The sequence below is a fragment of the Carcharodon carcharias genome, chromosome 17 (genome assembly GCF_017639515.1).
Source record: "Carcharodon carcharias isolate sCarCar2 chromosome 17, sCarCar2.pri, whole genome shotgun sequence".
NCBI lineage: Eukaryota > Metazoa > Chordata > Chondrichthyes > Lamniformes > Lamnidae > Carcharodon > Carcharodon carcharias.
In genome coordinates this window covers 30,910,733-30,930,610 of record NC_054483.1, presented here as the reverse complement: position 1 = coordinate 30,930,610, position 19,878 = coordinate 30,910,733, and the positions used below count along the sequence as shown (strand labels likewise).

At 42.4% G+C, this 19,878-nt stretch overlaps 1 protein-coding gene across 8 annotated transcripts in view; it reads right to left on the bottom strand.

Moving 5' to 3' along the window:
* The window catches only part of slc39a14 (solute carrier family 39 member 14), a 46,756-nt gene extending 37,159 nt beyond the window's left edge, over window positions 1-9,597 (bottom strand). For 2 of the 8 annotated variants that reach the window (XM_041209939.1, XM_041209946.1), the window contains exon 1: window positions 9,475-9,566. The gene's annotated coding sequence lies outside the window, so the exon portion shown is untranslated. Of the gene's footprint in view, window positions 1-1,560; window positions 1,620-7,419; window positions 7,794-9,083; window positions 9,431-9,474 lie in introns of those variants that run through there. The other 6 variants (XM_041209940.1, XM_041209943.1, XM_041209942.1 and 3 more) reach the window with 6 other exon arrangements.
* Window positions 9,598-19,878: the final 10,281 nt, after the last annotated feature.

Sequence of the window (19,878 nt, the reverse complement as noted above, 5' to 3'; positions counted from 1 at the left end):
AAAAGGTGGTGAGCTGCCTTCTTAAAGTTTGATGCAATGGAACTGTTTCAAGTTGAAACTGTGAATGCTGTGTTGCTGGTAACCATGCAGGGCTTCCTGAGTTGTTCCCATAACAACATTACCGCATGTCCCAGGCAAATGCCAAGAGGTAAAATCACCAGCTTCACACTTCAATTAAAAAGCTCAGCAGCAATTTGGAAATTGTTCAAAGCAGAAATCTCTTCTTTAAAAAAATTCAATTGCTAGTTTGTCCTTCCCTACCTCCTTTGCATATCTTGACTGCAGTCGGCATCTTCACCCAGTAAATATGGTTTACAGTGATGCATTTATCAAAGTGAAGCATGACAGTGTGCAAACAGAACTCTTCACTTTATATATACCCAAATCCATCAAACACTCCTAGGGCCTATACAGCATGAGGTTAGACACAGAGTAAAGCTCCCTTTACACAGCGAGTGGCAGGACTGCGGGGCATAGTATATGAGTAAAGAAAAGGGTCACAGCTCAACTTTGAGCTTACCATGCAATCACTTAGTGGAAACTGGGAGTTTCAAGTTTAAAATGAAATAAGGCGACTATTAACGGGAAAGCACATGTCTACTCTGAACTGGAAGAGCGAGCAGTAGAGTGTCAAAGGGTAAACAAAAACAGAATTACCTGGAAAAACTCAGCAGGTCTGGCAGCATGGCGGAGAAGAAAAGAGTTGACGTTTCGAGTCCTCATGACCCTTCGACAGAACTTGAGTGAATCCAAGAAAGGGGTGAAATATAAGCTGGTTTAAGGTGTGTGCGGTGGTGGGGGGGGGGTGGTTTGGGTGGGGGGAGAGAGAGAGAAGTGGAGGGGGTTGCTGTGGTAGGGTCAAAGGGTAACCAAGCCAGAATATAGAGAGTGGAGAGGTAGGGAAATGACAGCTGACATTTGTGTTCAACATGAGTCTTATTTACACAGCTACATGCTGTCCCCTGATGAAAACAGAGCAGATTTACATTTATGCTACTGACACCCAGCTCCATCTCACCATAATAAAAGGAGAATGAGTTCAATAACTTCATGAACTCTCTGCTATCTTGGTCCCTTTTTTAATCCAATTTTTTCTTTCCCCAACCGCTGCCACCGCCACACTCCCCATACAACAGGGCCATCTGTCATATTCTTATGTTTTACTTTCACAGAGCGCTAACCCTTTTTCTGCTATTAACACATTCTACTATCTTACTTTTATCCCACTATCAGTAACTTCTTTAGTCTTTAACACTACCATTAACACTCCCTTTGTCTTGCATCAATGACATCTTTGTTAAATCTCTCCTGAGCTCCCACATATCCCTGACCTTGTGTTTTGCTCCATCTTCTTTTAAACAGTATAAAATCCATCCAATAAACTATTTTTTTTTGCAAATAAAAACTGTTTGTCTCTCCACAGATGCTGCCAAACCCACTGAGTTTTTCCAGCGTTTTCTATTTTTGTTCCATCTCACCCTTAATCTTGCTCTACACCTCCTGTCTCTGATTGTTAGGCTGCTTGTCCAGCATCCAAATTGAATGAACAAAACCTTCTACCTGATTAATCAGTGGAAGACAGAAACAACTGTCTTTATCCTCAGGACAAACTCTGTTCACTGTCCGCCAACACCATCTGTCTCCCTGGCAACTGTCTCTGGCTGAATCAAAAAGTTTACAGAATCAGTATAGAATATAAAACCAAGATGAGCTTCCGGCTACATTTCTGTTCCAGCACGAAGGCCATTTATTTCCACCTACAGAACATCGCCTGACTCCACCCTGGGCTCAGCTCACTGGTTGCTGAATCACTATCCCCTTTTTCGCCTCGAGACTTGAATATTGCAACATTCTACTGGCTGGTGTCCCATAAACATCACTTCATCCAAAACTCTGCTGTATCCTAAATCACACCGAGTTCTGTTCACTCAGCACCAGTGTCTTCAATGACCAGTATTAGCTCCTGATTTAGCAATGCCTCCATTTTACAACTTTCATCCTCATTTTCAAATCCCTCCATGGCTTTGCCCTTCTCCCTATTGTTGTAATTTTCTGCAACTCTACAACCTTTTGAGGCCTCTGCGCTCCTCCAATTCTGGCCTCTTGCACATCCCCGATTTTAATCGCTCCACCATTGGTGGCCATGTCTTCAGCTGCCTGGGTCCTAACCTCTGGAACTGACTGCCAAAAACTCTGTACCTCTCTCCTTAAAAGACCAAACAGCTTTGGCTAATGATTTATTCACCTGTCTGAAAATCTCCTCCTCCGAATTGGTATGAATTTTATTATCTGATAGCACACTTGTGAAGCACCTTGGGACTCCATGCGAGTCTTCACCAGTACTGTACTCTAGTGTTACACAGTGATAGAACTGAATTTGAGAGGTCTTGTGGCACAGTTGTAGCATCTCTGCTTCTGGGCCAGAAGCTCCAGGTTCAAGCCCCACTTCAGGATTTGATGACCAAATAATTGAATGTTAGTTTGTAAATCCTTCTTTTACGCCTGATGGCAGGCAGTAAAAGGAGGAGAGATCCTTCTCAGCCATGCTTCAGAAGTGAACAGCAAACCACTGTATTACTGTGTCAAATATAATCATGGACCAATCCAATAGATGTCCTAGTTGCCAACACCCTCTTATGGCATGGCAACTGAAGGAGGAAGTGACCTGCATCCACAGGCAGTGTATCCCAGTATTACAGTGACGACCTGTCCCCACCAGTACTGTGCCCCTGAGTTATACAGTGACAGACCTGCTCCCTGTCTAGATTAGTACTATGAGAGATTACAGAGCTGTGAGATGCAGGGGGATCAGGATGTCCTAGTACATGAATCACAAAAGGTTAGTATGCGGGTACTGACTCTACCACGGTATACTACAAGCCTACCTTCACTGGTCAATATACATGTTGGGATTCTACAGTCTGATGCACTCTAAGATTGGCCTTATCGGCAACCTCTTAAATAGGGCTCAAGCTATTTGCTCACCATAGGAACAGGAGAAGGCTATTCAGCCCTTCGAGCCTGCTCTACCATTCAATACAATCATGGTTGATTGAACACTTCAATGCCTTTTACCGACACTATCCCCAGAACCCTTTACTTTATTGTTAATCAGAAATCTATCAATCTCCACCTTAAACATGCTCAGTGACTGAGCTTCCATGGCCCTCTGTGGTAGAGAATTCCAAAGATTCACAACCTCCAAAGTAAAGAAATTTTTCCTCATCCCAGTCCTAATTGGCTTCTCCCTTACTTTGAAATTGTGTCCCCTGGTTCTAGACTCCCCAACCAGGGGAAACATCTTACCTGCATCTAACCTATCTATTCCTTTAAGTGTTTTGTAGGTTTCAATGAGATCACCTTTCATTCTTCGAAACTCAAAAGAATACAGGCCCAGTTTCCCCAATCTCTCTTCATAAGACAGTCCTGCCATCCCCGGAATAAACCTGGTGAACCTTTGTTGCGCTCCCTCTATGGCAATAATATCCTTTCTGAGATAAGGGGACCAAAGCTGCACACAGTACTCCAGGTGCGGTCTAACCAAGCTTCTATACAACTGAAGCAAGACTTCACTACTCCTGTACTCAGATCCTCTTGCGGTAAAGGCTAACATTCCATTAGTCTTCCTAACTGGCTGTTGCAGCTGCATGCTAGCTTTCAGTGACTTATGGACAAGGACACCCAGGTCCCTTTGTACATCTACATTTCTAATCTCTTACCATTTAGGAAATACTCTGCATATCTGTTCCTTTTACTGAAAGTGGATAACCTGACATTTTTCCACATTATATTCCATCAGCCATGCTCTTGCCCACTCACTAAGTCTGTCCAAATCCTTCTGTAGCTGCTTTACATCTTCCTCACAATACACATTCCCACCTAGCTTTGGAACATCCGTAAACTTGGAAACATTATATTGGTCCCCACATCTAAATCATTGATGTATATCATGAACCATGCAGGTTTGATGCTGAAATAGGGCACATCAAAGCATTGCGTATGATAATGGCTATCCTGATCAGATCATTTCATGCTGTAGTTCGTGCAGACTAACGAATGGGCATAAAGTTGTCACTTCTGGCCTTGAAAAGTGCCAGTCTACCTCAGGTTACCCTGGAGGGGCATGGTAGGTTTCTCAAAAATTTGAGCAACAGGTGGAGCTCGCTGTTTCACGCTGCTACTATGCAGTAGCAACACGAGTGGTATTTGCCACGAACGGGGTGCTGCTGTCAAGCCAAAAAGACATACTGCCTACCACACAAATGAATAATGTGGAATATGAATTCTGGTGTCAGTGTGGTTAGGTATTTATGCTGTACGTCCCAAAGGCTGAAGGATCGTACCAAACAGCATAACCCAGCTTCTGTTCGCAACGGGCAAGGTACAGACTGTACCCAAGCCCATGCTTGCAAAACTCAAAACACAGTGCCCAACATTAGGTGTGGTTCCACGATTGGACATCATTTGCTAAATAATCCTCAGTGTGCTATGAATTACGCTGACAACCAATTTAAGATTGTCAGTCAGCTCGCAGTGTGGCACAATTGTGTCTACTTGAGGCTACGTATACTAATACACAGGGGTCTGTTCTTTGCAGACAGAAAGAACATGTATACATTGTTTTGCTGAAACAGACACAAAATAAGTGATAATCATTTACTTCAGACTGCCTCAGAGTACCACAAAACATGAGCACATCACTCCCTTCTTTGACATCGCAGATTATTACAGTTAACACTTTATGGGGCTTAATTGAACATACTCCCTTCTACTACAAAGACAGGTGCAGAGTATTCATTTGTTATCTCAGCCATGCCCAATGCTTCCATGCGTAAATCTCCTTTTTCCACCCTGTTCCCATTTATATGCCGAAAGGAGACTTTTAGATTCCCTGTTATGTTAGCTGCCAGTCTCTTTTCATACTCTTTCCTTGCTTTTATTTGCTTTTTCACTTCCCCTCTGCACCTTCCATGTTCAGACTGGTTATCAGTTCTATTATCCACCTAACATCTGTCATAAGCACACTTTTTCTATCTCCTTTGTCCTTCAGGGGGCTCTGGATTTGTTTGCCCGACCTTTCCCCTATGTGAGAAGGTACCTTGACTGTGTCTGAACACTCTCTTCTTCAAAGGCAGCTCATTGATCAGTGGTAGTTTTGCCTGTCAACCTTTGATTCTAGTTTCGCTGGGTTAGGTCCATTCTTACTCCATTGAAGTTGTTTTTCTAACATAAGAGCTAGGAGCAGGAGTAGGCAATTCAGCCCCTCGAGCCTGCCCCGCCGTTCAATACGATCATGACTGATCTCACTTCGGCCTCGACTCCAATTTTCCACCCTCTCCCCATAACCTTTCAACCCATTACTAATTAAAAATCTGTCTATCTCCTCCTTAAATTTATTCAAAGTCCCGACACTCTGAGGTAGTGAATTCCACAGATTCACGACCCTTTGAGAAAAGTAATTCCTCCTCATCTCTGATTTAAATCTACCACCCCTTAGTCTAAAACTATGGCCTCTCATTCTAGAAAGCCCCAGAAGGGGAAACATCTGCTCCACGTCTACTTTGTCTATCCCCTTTAGCATCTTATACCTCAATTAGATCTCCTCTCATCCTTCTAAACTCTAGCGAGTATAGGCCTAAACTGCTCAATCTCTCCTCATAAGACAAGCCCCGCATCTCTGGAATCAGTCTAGTGAACCTCCTCTGAACCACCTCCAATGCAACTACATCCTTCCTCAAGTAAGGGGACCAAAGCTGTGCACAGTACTCCAGGTGCGGTCTCACCAATGCCTTGCACAGTTGCAACAACACTTCCATATTTTTATACTCTACTCATTTTTAGCAATAAATGCCAAAATTCCATTTGCCTTCCTTATTACCTGCTGTACCTGCATTCTAGCTTTCAGCGATTCATGCACAAGGCCACCCAGATCCCTCTGCACTGAAGCATTCTAAAGTTTCTCTTCATTTAAATAATAAGTTGTCTTTTTACTCTTCCGACCAAAATGGATAACCTCACACTTATCCACGTTAAACTCCATCTGCCAAATTTTGGCCCATTCACCTAACCTGTTCATATCCGTTTGTAAATTTAACAGTTAATCATTCTTACTCTGGATTGTTTCTTGACCTTTTCCTGAACCAACCTAAACCTTATGATGCCATGATCACGGACCCCTAAATGTTCCCCTCCTGACACTTGGTCCACCTCATTCTCAAGAGCTAAGTTTAGCAATGCCTTTCTCTTTGGACTGGAAACATACTGAAGAAAAATTTCCTTAACACAGCCTACGAACTTTTGCCTCTCTTTGCCCTTTATATTACAACTATCCCAGTCTATATTTGGAAAACATATGTCCTGCATTATAACTACTCTATAATTCTTGTATCTCTCTATAATTTCCTTGCAAATTTGGTCCCATATATCTTTCCCACTAGTTGGCGCCAATAGACTACACCAAGTAATGTAATTACACATTTTAGATTCCTTAACTCGAGCCAAATAGATATTTGATCCTCTCGGGATGTCCTCTCTCTCCAGCACTGCGATAATCTCCTTAATCAATATTGCCACCCCTGCCCATTACCTATCTTTCCTCAACATCTTGCATCCAGGAATATTTAATACTCAGTCCTGCCCTTTGAGCCAGGTCTCTGGTACAGCCACGTCATCATATTTATGCATAGCAATCTGTGCCTGAAACTCACCAATCTTACTAAATGCATTCTGCACATTCACATTCATGCACAAGAACCCTGATTTACACTTTACTCGAAACCTACCTTGCAACTCACTATTTTCTCCTCTAGTGTTATCTGTCTCTCCCAGTATTCTGTGCACCTTTGTAGTCTTCTCTGATACTACCTCCAGATTCCCACATCCCTGCCAAGTTAGTTTAAATCCTCCAGAATAGCAGCAGAAAATCGTCCCAAGAACAATTAACTACTTAGCAAGTTGCTGTCTTAATGCGGAAAACATGGCAGGCAACTTTACACAGCAAGGCCCACAAACATGAAGCAGATAAATGACCAGATAATCTATTCAGTGATGTTGGTTGAGGGATGAATGTTGACCATGAAACTGGGGAGAAAGCACAAGCTCTTTGAAGTAGTTTTGTAATACTATTACAACCATCTGAGAAAACAGATGAGCTTCACCCTCTGACAGTGCAGCACTCCCTCATTACTGACCCTCCGACTGTGTGGCGCTGCCTCAGTACAGATCCTGACACCTTGCTGCTCCCTTAGTACTGACCCCCCGTCAGTGCAGCACTCCCTCAGTACTAAACTTCCCTTAGTGCAGCACTCCTTCAACACTGACCCTCTGACAGTGCAGCACTCCCTCAGTACTGACACTCTGATTGCACAGCACTCCCTCAGTACTGACCCTCTGACAGTGCAGCACTCCCTCAGTACTGACCTTCTGACAGTGCAGCACTCCCTCAGTACTGACCCTCCGTTGGTGCAATGCTTCTTCAATACTGACCCTCTGATTGCACAGCACTCTGTTAGTCGCACATTGGGTGGATCAGACTTGATTTTGTGCTTAGGTCCCTGAAGATGATCTTGAAGAGCGTGGTCTACTGAGGCATGGCTGATATGTGTTGAGTTGCTTGGCATTGAGCGGTATGTGAGTGGGGAAAAGACTGCCCAGAGTCCAGCAGGATCACAGCCACTGTAGAAAGGCAGTGATTAGCTTCACAGTAAGATGTTGACAGAGGCTTGGGAATTGGGAAGCAAGCCTTCAGATAATAACAGGCCAGAGAATGACTGCAAACAATAACCTTCAGTAACCTTGAAGAAAGAACAAAATGCTTCATCCATTGGCCAGGACTGGCATCAAAACATAAATCTAACTCCAGCAACATTCTGTGCAGCCAACAGCACAGGATAGATACAGAACAAAGCTCCCTATACACTGTCCCCATCAAACACTCCCAGGACAGGTACAGCACATGGTTAGATACAGAGTAAAGCTCCCTCTACACTGTCCCAATCAAACACTCCCAGGACTGGTACAGCACGTGGTTAGATACAGAGTAAAGCTCCCTCTAAACTGTCCTCATCAAACACTCCCAGGGCAGGTACTGTATACATTAGATACAGAGTAAAGCTCCCTCTACACTGTCCCATCAAACACCCCAGGACAGGTACAGCACAGGGTTAGATAAAGAGTAAAGCTCCCCTCTATACTGTCCCATCAAATGCTCCCAGGGCTGTTACAGTAGGATTTAAATACAGAGTATCTCCAAAGCATCACAGGACGTAGCAGCAGGAGTTGGCCATTTGGCCCTTCAAGCCTGTTCCACCATTCACTAAGATCATGGCTGACCTGATTGTGATGTTAATTCCACTTCCTGTCTGACCCCCATAAATCTGGACTCCGTTGTCTATCAGAAATCTAACTCCGCCTTGAATAAATTCAATGACGCATCTCCACTACTTTCTAGGGAACAGAGTTCCACAGATTAACAAGTCTCTGAGAAAACAAATTTCTCCTCGTCTGTTTTAAAGGGAAACTTCATTCTTAAACTGTGTCCCCTAATTCTAGTTTGCCCCATAAGTGGAAACATATTCCCAGTATCTACCCTATCAAATCACCTCAGGATCTTTTAGGTTTCAATAAGATCACCTCTTATTTTCCAATGGGTATAGGCCCAACCTGTTCAACCTTGCTACATAAGCCCTTCTTCCTAGGAATGGGATGTGTGAACCTTCTCTGTACTGTTTCTGATGCAATTACATATATTTTTTCAAATAAGGAGACCAAAACTACGCACATTATTCCAGGTGTGGTCTCACCAATGCCCTGTACAGCTGTAGTGAAACTTCCCTACTTTTAAATTCCATCCCCCTTGCAATAATTTGCCTTCCTAATCACCTAACTTTTTGAGATTCATATACCAAGACACCCCCCTCTGTAACACTGAATTCTGCAATCTCTCTCCATTTTAATAGTATACTGCTTTTCCATTCTTCCTGTCAAAGTGGACAAGTTCACATTTTCCCACATTCCAGTTCACCTTCAGATCAGACTTTTTGGTGCTATCTATTCTGACAATAAATACTGGAAGCGGAAATTACCATTACGCGTTTTCAGGGTAACAACTGAAGCGAAATCACAGAAAGGTGCAGAGCAATGAAGTACGGCTGGCCAAGTGTGCGTCTCTCTGTCTTCATCTTTATTTTCTCCTTTATCTCGCTGACCTCGTTTTGTCTTCCTTTCCTGTTCTCACTCTCCCCCTTTCTTTCTTTCAATCCCCTTTTCCCGCACTCATCATTTGTCACTCTTCCTGTCTGGTTTTCTCCCTCTCTGCCTCTTGTCCCACGTTCTTTCTCTCTCTCTCTCTACCTGGCCGGTACTGTCAGAGCTGAGGATAAGGGCCTTCCTGACGGCAGCGCTCTCTCGCAGCACTGAAGCCCACAGGCTGAGCGGCGGACCGGGAGGGAGATCCTGATGAAAAGGATGGCTGACCTTGTGTGGATCCGGATGGAGTCGGTCTTTGCTCCGGTTCCGCGCCGGGATTCCCGGTTTCGCTGATACAAAGTCTCTGAAATTGACACAATCATTTGTGCCGCATCATCCGACCAATCGCAGGCTGCCCGGCCGTACCCGCCCCCTTAAAGGGACACTACACCTTAGTTCAGGACATCAGCACGACCCCCTAAACGAGACTAATCAATTAAAACTGAACACCGTTGAAACTCCCGGCAAATACTTGCACATTAAATACTCAGTCATCCCAGGGTCTGCTGGGCAGATGTAGTGCCCAGATAGGATGCCACACGGCTCAGGAACAGACCATTCAGCAATTTGCATTTATATAGCGCCTTCAAAACGTCCTAAGGTTCTTCACAGGAGCATTATCAAACAAAATGTAACACCGAGTCTCATAAGTAGATATCAGGAATGGTAGAAGGGAGTGGGACAGGTGGAGCTGGATAGAGGGCCAGTGATAGGTGGAGGCCAAGAAGAGACTGCCAAAGATGTCAGACAAAAGGACAAAGGGGTGTTGATATTATCTAAAAGATGTGCTAATGGGGACATTAAGGGAAGCAAACTAGTGGCAGATGGCCCTAGTGGGGGTGGGGTGAGGGGAAGGGATCTAAATGGCTAAAAGGTGGAGATGAAACAGTAGATTGAAATAAATTTAGAAACAGGAGGGAAAAGAAAAAAATATAGTGCAAAAAAATTATAAATTATTGGAAAAAGGGGTATCGGAAAGGGGGTGGGGATGGAGGAGAGAGTTCATGATCTGAAATTGTTGAAATCAATATTAAGTCCGGAAGGCTGTAAAGTGCCTAGTCGGAAGATGAGGTGCTGTTCCTCCAGTTTGCGTTGAGCTTCACTGGAACATTGCAGCAGGCCAAGGACGGACATGTGGCCATGAAAGCAGGGTCGAGTGTTGCAATTGCAAATGACAGGGAGGTCTGGGTTATGCTTGCGGTCAGACCGAAGGTGTTCTGCAAAGCGGTCACCCAGTTTTTTTTAACCCTATTTTTTTCTCTTCCCTATTATAAAATTTATTTCACTCTATTGTTTCATCTTCACTTTTTAGCCCATTTAGATCCCTTCCCCCCCACCCCACCTGCACCAGGGCCATTTGCCACTAGCTTGCTTCCCTTAATGTTCCCTTTACCACATCTTTTAGATGATATCACCACCGTCAACACCCCTTTGTCCTTTTGACTATGACATCTTTGGCAGTCTCTTCTTGGCCTCCACCTATCACTGGCCCTCTGTCGAGCTCTCTTGTCCCATCCCCTTCTACCAGCATATATTTCACCTCAATTCTATATGTCTTAGTTCTGATGAAGGGTCATAGAGACTCAAAACGTCAACTGCATCCCTCTCCGCAGATGCTGTTAGACCTGCTGAGTTTTTCTAGGTATTTTTGTTTTTGTTCTAGATTTCCAGCATCCGCAGTACTTTGCTTTCATCCAGATATCAGGACTGATGATCAAAAGCTTGATTGAAGAGGGAAGTTTCAAGGAAGAGAGAGGGGTAGAGGTGGTTAGGGAGGGATTCTAGAGCTTAGGGCCCAGGAAGTTGAACGCAGGGGCCACCAATGGTGCAATGATCAAAATCAGAGGATGCCCAAGAAGCCAGATTGGAAAAGTGATTTTGCAGAGATTTTGAGGATTGCAGGACTGGAAGAGTTTCCAGAGCAAGGGAAGGGGCCAGGCCATGAGAGGATTTGAGCATGAGGATGGGAATTCTGAAGTCAAGGCATTGCTGAACAGGGAGCCAGGGGTAGATTAGAGACAGCCAGGTCAAAGAGACTGCAGTCGACAAACTGTTTAAAAATCAGCTGCTGTCAATTTATGTCCCCAAGCAAACTCAATATCACTGTTGGAAAGGAGTCATCTCGAAAGTGATAAGACATTTCAAGTCACATGAGAAAGAAACTGGTGTGTGGCATTTCTTAATTACATGTCAACTCATAGGGATTGTAGAATTTCCCTGACAATTATTCAAATCAATAACTGTTATTTAACCTGGCAGACTTTTGAGACAGGTTGGACGAATTTAACTGATGCAATGAGTTAGTCTCCGATATAGTATACTGAAAAATAAAAAAACTATCTACAAAGTCATAAATTAAAAACAGAAAACACACAAAAAAAACTCAGCAGGTTAGGCAGCATCTGTGCCGACAGAAACGAGTTAGCATTTCAGGTCTGTGACTTTGCATCAGAACCAGGGATAAGTTAAAATGGTCATAAATTTTGAACAAAACTATGGATGTACAGCACATATTAAAGCAGCGTTACTGCATCTGACAATGGCATACTATAAGTTTATGTCTGTTGCCATTTTAGTTTGGACACTAAGATAAGAGCAAAATACTGCAGATGCTGGAAATCTAGAACAAAGAGTATGACTCTTCATCAGTTCTGATGGAGAGTCATATGGACTCGAAACTTAACTGTGTCCCTCTCCATAGATGCTGTCAGACCTGCTGAGTTTTTCCAGGTATTTTTGTTTTAGTTTGGACACTGTTGGCTCATCCTTCTGGTGCCTTTGAAAGAGCTCTCCAATTCATACCACTCCTTCAGCCCTTGAATCTTTCACCACCCTTTCAGGCAGTGCATTCCAGATCATAACAATACACCGTGTAATCTCTCCTTAATCTTCACTGTTCGAAAGAGCAAAACTTGAGCTTTCAAGTCTCTCCACATAACTCAAGTCCCTTATCCTGAGTCCTTTTCTAGTCCATCTTCTCTGCATCCCCTGCAGGGCCTTCACATCCTTCCAAAAGTGTGGTGCCCAGAATTAGACACAATATTCCAGCAAAGGCCTAACCAGTGATTTATAAAAAGTTTACTGTTACTTAATTGTTTTTGTACTCTATGCTTCTATTTATAAAGTCAATTTATTAGATATGTAAACTGCTGTAATTCTATTTGCCATAGATTTGTGAATGTCAGATTATTTTTGTTCAAGACATGCCATAAAGGGAAGAAATCTTGATTTTAGCAAACTTCTGCTTACATTAGAAATAGTGAATACTATCCAGTCATTTCATATTTTCCCCCAAGTCAACAGCCAGAAGCCAGCCTATTGCTTCGTAGAAGTTCACTTGGCAAATTCACACACTGGGGGCACAAATGGATCTGTCTCAATTGATACAGGGGCTGGGAGGATCTACAAAGTGATACATCTGTTTAATTCATATACGAAGGGCAGAAAGGTTCCAAAAACATGAATATACTTGAATTTGTATAGCACCTTTCACGATTATTGGACATCTCAAAATGCTTTAAAACCAATTAAATACTTTTGAAGTGTCATCATTGCTGTAATGTAGGGAAAGTGATAGACAATTTGCACACGGCAAGATCCCACAAACAGCAATGGGCTAATGACCAGATGTCCTGTTTTTGTGCTGTCTAAGGATAAATATTGACCAGGGATAACTCCCCTGATCTGCTTCCAATTAGTGCCATGGAATCTTTTACGTCCTCCTGAAGGGGCAGAGGAGCCTTAATTTATCTCTCAGCCAAAAGACAGCAGCTCCAACAATGCAGCACTTGCTCAGTGCTACATCAATTGTCAGCCTTGGTTTTTGTGCTCAGGCCCTGGAATGGAATGTGAACTGATTCAGAAGAGGGAGTACTACCAAGTGAGTGATAACTGACAATTAGAAAGGAAGATTGGTGGTTAAGGATGGATATTTTAGGAAGGAAGGGTCCATGGCCTCCTTAGCCTAATACCCGAATCTCATTCCAAGCATTGTTTAGTACAGAATGATGGTGAATACTATTGTGACTTGGGACAAGGCTGAAGTGGTTGGATCATAGCAATCATCATTCAAGTTGTGACACAATTCTATTTCACAATACTTGAGCTAAATTAAATTGTAGAACCAAGCAAACCACTCCTAAACTTTCTCAACTTGCTTTTGACTTTCCCACTAAAAGCCAGTTTTCACCGTGACCCATTATTCACCACCAATGCAGTTGCGGACACTGAAAATGGATTACATAAAATCACAGTGCTTATCGTCTACGTCAATAAACACAGGCAGACCCTAATCAGTTTTTATGTTTGAGAGTTTATTCTGTGAGCTGTCTGTGGGTCATTTCTAATCTCACTGACACTGTCTAGACTTCACCAAATGGTTGCAAGTCACAGCTTCAACCAAGTGGATAGTAGATAAAAATGGAACTCTTATCACTTTAAAAAACACACTGTCCTCTGACCAAGTGCCTTTCCAAGAAAAAGTTTTTTTTTTTAAATTAGACCTCAACAGATGCAATGATAAAGAGAAAGGGAGAAAGACAGGAGAAATTCTTTTTACACAGAGGGTCACTGGGACAAGTCTAACCAGAAACTGTGGCAGGGTGGTTAGGAAGGGGACAGAATCCCAAATTGCTTTTGAAAGGGAAGTGGAGAAACATTTGAAAAGTAACAATTTAAAATGGGGCAGGGGAAAGTGACAAAGTGGGCAGCTCTGTCAGAGAACTGGTGCGGGCACAATGGCTCCTGTCAACGTTGTAAAATTCTACAAGTTTCTGACATTAAGTCAGTCACTGTAGATACAACTTCATGCTCCAAAGGCAATGAATGCAAGAGTTGTGTTTGGGCCAGGGTCCCTATAACTTTGGTGAACTGGGGCACCCTTTTCTGCCACAGCAGAGCTGCAATGAGACCTGCAGTCTCAGGAAGTCAGAAACCAAAGGCATAAGAGCTATGGCAATTATGTTGTATGTACAAGCTCACCTACAAATTCGAAAGGATTAAATGGCTACAATTAACATCTGACGTTCAATTCTTGTTTAATCTCAAAAACAGACAGAAAACAAAATGGGTAATTCAAGAACCCAACACACAACAGATATTTCTACAGTAGTCCACATAAAACAGCCAGGAGGCCAGGACCACAGAAAGGTGGACACCAAATGGGAGACAGATTTGATGGCAGGGAGGGAGCTGGGAAGGCAAGTTAATCTGGGAGAGACTTCCCAAACATGACCAAAAAGCAGCCTCAGTTTGAGCACAGCAGTAATCCAGGGTCAAGCAGCTTGGACGCATTCAGACACGGGAAGATCTGAAAGCAAGAGTCAGAACACTGAAGTTAGTTCACTGGAGTGTAAGGATTTGCTGCAGCTTTGCAACAACGGGATCGATGGTTATAGTGGGAGATGAGGCAGGTCACTGAGTCCTGAACATGTTGGAATTTTTCAAAGTGAATTCTGTTGAAAATTATCCTTCATGGTGACAACGCATGAATAAGGTCTTCAGCAGTGATAAGAGAGACATGAACATTCTTTGAATCATCCAAGGTAGGAGGCCACTTGACCCATCATGTCTGAGCCATCTCTTCAAAATAGCTATTCAATTAATCCCACTCCCCCGGGCCCTGTGCTTAAAAAGTAAAACAATTTCCTTTGGAAAGTTACAACTGAATCTGCTTCTACCACCATTTCAGATGATAGATTCCAGGTCATCATAAGTTGCTGCAGGGAAAATTTCTCATCACCCCTTTTTTTCTTATCATTTTAATTATTTCAATTGTTTTAACTATGCCTCTCTGATCTGCCACACTCCTGCCTGAGAAAAGCGTTTCTTCTTACCCTATCAAAACCATTCATTATTATAAAGTACTCAAAGCAAAGAAATGCCAGAATTGTCAGGCAGTTATGCCTTGTTACAGTTAATCCAGAAAGCCTGGATGTGGTGGTGGCCAACCTTTTGCACATCAGCTCACAAAGCAGCTAGAGAACAAGGACCAAGAGTTCATACTTTGTCTGAAGGTTCCGTCCTGACTTCATAATATGAGCGGCAATTCACCATGCATCATTTCTTCATTTACTAGGAATTTGCTTCAGGGTTTGTTAACTAAGCACAAAGGACAGCGACCTGGCTCCTTTCAGCCATCAGGCAACTGCCTCGGAAAAGCAAGGGACCAAGTGAAATCTGTCACTTATTTACAGAGATATAAGTAAGGCTGCTGCAATTTTAAGGTGCGGCTTAATGACCGTCTTACCTGACTGTCAATAACAAGTCATAAAAGTTTGTTTAAGATAAAGAAACAAAATTGTTTTCTGGATCAAACTGTTGTGATCTGAAATGTGGTGCAAGAAACTTAATAACAATTTTCAAAAGGGATTGAATAAATATTTAAAAAGGAAACATTTGTGCGCTATGGAAAAGTACAGAGTGGGGAGGGATGAATTGGTTAGCTCTTTCAAAGAGCCGGCACAGGCATAACGGGTTAATGGTCTGCTTCTTTACTGTTTGTGTCTGTGAAATCAAGGTGAATCTATCAACCTAAAGCAGGTAGGATAGTATCTAAAGAAGGAAAAGTCAAACTGAATGTTTTTTCATTCTTTTCAGTGTTTAGCTAGAGAAGTTAAAGCTCATTTATGACTACACATCAGATGAATGACCCACAGCACAGATGGATAGAAGCATTTAGAGCCAGGTATCATCAGCACATATGTGGAATCTGACCTCATGTCTACGGTTGATGTCACCGACATCAGATACATGGGGGGTGGACCTTTGGGGGATTTCAGATGCAATGATAAGGAAGTCAAGAGTGAATCAAACAAGGGTAGTTACAACATAATGGAAGTGAGGCATTGGAAATAGTGGGGAGCCAAGGGTCTAGCAAGAATGAGGAATTGAGAGAAATTAGTATTAATAAAGTTATGGTACTGGAGAAATTAATGGGACTAAAAGCAGAAAAATCCCCTGGATTTGATGGCTGACATCCTCAAGTGTTAACAAAGCGCGACAGAGATAGTGGTTGCACAGGACGTGATCATCCAAAATTCTCTCAATTTGAGAACAGTCTCCATGGATTATAAGGCAGCAAATGTACAAGAACAACTTGCATTTATAAAGCTTCTTTTACATCAGAAAATGTCTCAAAGCCTTTCATGGGGCATTATAAAAGACGTGACACTGAACCACATATGGAAATGTTGGGGCAGACCAATAGCTTGGTCAAAAGCATAGGCTTTTCTTAGGATCAATAGGATTTTCTTAAAGAAGGAAAGAGAGGTTGAGAGGCAAAGAGGTGTAGGGAGGGAATTCTAGAGATTGGGGCCCAGATAACAAAGGCACAGCCATCAATGGTGGAGGGATTGAAATTGGGGGTGCTCTAGAGGCCAGAATTAGAGGAGCATAGATGTCTTGAAAATTGTGGTGCTGGAGGAGTTACAGAGAAGTGGATGGATGAGGCAATGAAGCAATCTGAAAATGACGATGAGAATTTTAAAATTGAAGTGCTGCTTGACTGGGAGCCAATGTAGGTCACTGAGCACAGGGGTGCTGTTTATTGGGGCTCGATGCGTGTCATGAGATGGGCAGCAGAGTAAATGGAACACCGGTATTCAACAAAGATGGGAGCAAGAAAACAGGTCACTGCAGGACAGTTAGCCTGACATCAATAGTAGGGAACATGCTCAATCTATTATTCAGGAAGCAATAGCAGGGCAATTAGATTATGCAGAGTCAACACAGATTTGTGAAAGAGAAATTGTGTTTAACAATAAGTATAGACTTTTTTGAGGTTATAACAAGCAGGCTAGATAAGTAGAAACCTGTGGATCTGGTATATTGGATTTTTAAAAATGATTTTATAAGGTGCCACATAGGTTATTACATAAAATTAGGACTCAAGGGATTAGAGGGTAATCTATTGACAAGATTGAGGATTGATTAACAGACAGAAAACACAAGTAGAAAGAAACAGGTCATTTTGAGGTTGACAGGTTATAACTTCTGTGTCCTGAAAGCACTTGAGCCTCAGCAATTTACAATCTATACCAACAAAATAATGAGGAAGTCAAGTGTAATATGTCCAAGGTTGCAGACAGTACAAAGTTAGGTGAGAATATAAACTCTGAGGAAGGTGCAAAGAGATACAGTCAGATGAAGTGAGTGGGCAAGAACATGACAGGTAGAATATAATGTAGATAAGTGTGAAGTTATCCACTTTGGTAGGAAAAATAGAAAAGCAGAATGTTTTTAAATGGTGCAAGACTGGGAAATGTAGGAATTCAGAGGGACCTAGGTCTCCTTTTAGTTGAATCACAGTAAATTAACTTTCAGGTACAACAGTCAATGAAAGAGTCACCGAATGGTTACAGCAAAGAAAGATGCCATTTGGCCCATCTTGTCAGCACTGACTCTCTGCAAGTAGAACTCACCTAATGACACTTCCCTGCCTTTCCCCCGCCCCGAACCCTGCAAATTTTTCCCATTCGGATAATGATTGAATTCTCTTTTGAAAGCCTCCACAGATTCAATTCAGAAAGCAAATGTATGTTAGCCTTTATTACAAAGGAACTGAGTAAGGAATTCTCAATGAATTATATCAAACTTTGATGAGACCATACTGGGAGCAATGTGTGCAGTTTTGGTCTCCTTATCTAAGGAAGGATATACTTGACATAGATGAATGCAACAAAGGTTCACTAGACTGATTTCTGGGATGAGGAGATTGTCCTATGATGAGAAGTTTAGTAGGCCGGTCCTATATATCCTGGAGTAGGCCGGTCCTATATATCCTGGAGTTTAGAAGAAAAAGAGGTGATTCTGTTGAAATAAATAAAATCCTTCAGAGGCTTGTTAGGGTAAATGCTGAGAGAATATTTTCCCTGGCTGGGGAGTCTAGAACTGGAGGTCATGATCTCAGAATAAGGGGTTGGCATTTTGGACCAAGATGAAGAGAAATTACTTCATTCTAAGGGTTGTGAATTTTGAATTATTCTACTCCAGAGATCTGTGGATACTCAGTCACTGAGTACAGGCAGAGATCAATAGATTTTTGGATACTAAAGGAATCAAGGGACATGTGGATAGTGCAGAAAGTAGAGTTGTGGTAGAAGATCAGCCAAGATTGTATTGAATGGTGGAACAGGTTTTAAGGCCCAAATGGACGATTCCTGCTCCTAATTCTTCTGTTCTAACGAAGGAGGATGGTGTAACCTGTTAAAGATTGTGTCAAGGTCAAGGAGGATTAAATCTCATGAAATGTCAACATTTCAATGTTGTGGAAGCAGGTGAATCTGATGATTGGAGAGATACAAACAGGGATTTGCAGGAGAGGTAAGTATGGAGACATTATGTCATAAGTATAACATGTTTGGGAGGAACAGATGACTTTGGACCAATGATTTTCATAGCTCTCCACCACAGGGGGATTTCTTCAGTTCACATTTAGGTCTGTTGTAGACTAACTGATAGCTGTGATTCATCAATAATTCTATTATCCCATTATGTGATTTCTAGGATGGTAGAAGGCGAACTACATGGACTTTGGTCTTCACGTATTTAGCAATTCTGATGTTCCTCTGGAGAGCTAGACAATGTATCCCAGGACCCTGGCTAGGAGACAAGACTGGAGATGGAGTGATAACAAGCAAGGACAGAGAGGTAAACCATGAGCTTATTGAGGAGGGATTTGGAAAATTTGAAAGGGAAAAGGGCAGTGCCATATGATTTATAATGCAAATGAGCACGTGGGTCCAGAGGGTTGGGTGATCAGGAGTTTATTAGAATGGAATCAAGGGGAACAAGAAGTAAACCTCAGGGAAAAAAATGAGCTGTCCACATTTCTAGGTGTTAAAATACTGTTAACATTTAAAACTCAAACACAAGAACATTCTTTTTCAAAAGCCTTACTTAATTTTACCCATTTACTTGTAATGTCACATCAGAGACCAACAACATCTTAAACAAAGTAAAACGGCCCAAGGCACTTAAACAAATTTGAGCTACAAAGCGAGATATTAGGAGGGAAAAAGGGGGTTTTAAGGAGTATGTTAAAGGAGCAGAAAGAGTGGTAGAGAAGCAAGGACAAGAATTTTAAATGAGATGTTGGTGGACTTGAAGCCTCAGCACACTAGCAAAGGCAGGGGCAACAGGTGAATTGGACTGCACTATGTCCATAACTTGATTGATCATTATAGCATGTGCATCAGATGCATTGGAGAACCACAGAATAATTAAAAAAGACACAGGTTAGATCTCAAACAGCTTGTTGTTTGATATCACTCTGCAGAGGCCATTCTTTAATCTGTGCCTCATGCAGAGCTCAAAGAAGTGAATGCCTCTGGGAGCACGGTCTCCTCCCGTTCCTTCAAATTTACTTAATTCAGGACAATCATTCAAAATGCAGTTCAGAAAGCTACTGTGCCATATAGATACTTTGCTCTTAACTCATACTGGGAGCAAATTTACCATGAGTTACCAGGAGATTGGAGTTGGATGAATCTTGACTTTTAACCAGTGCACATAGTTCAAAGATGTGTGCAAGCTGGGTGAGTTCCTCTCTTTCAAAAGTAGGGTGAGGCAAGATTGCCCACTATCATTATTCCATTCCATGCCTTCACCAACATGTTAGATGGCATTGTAAAG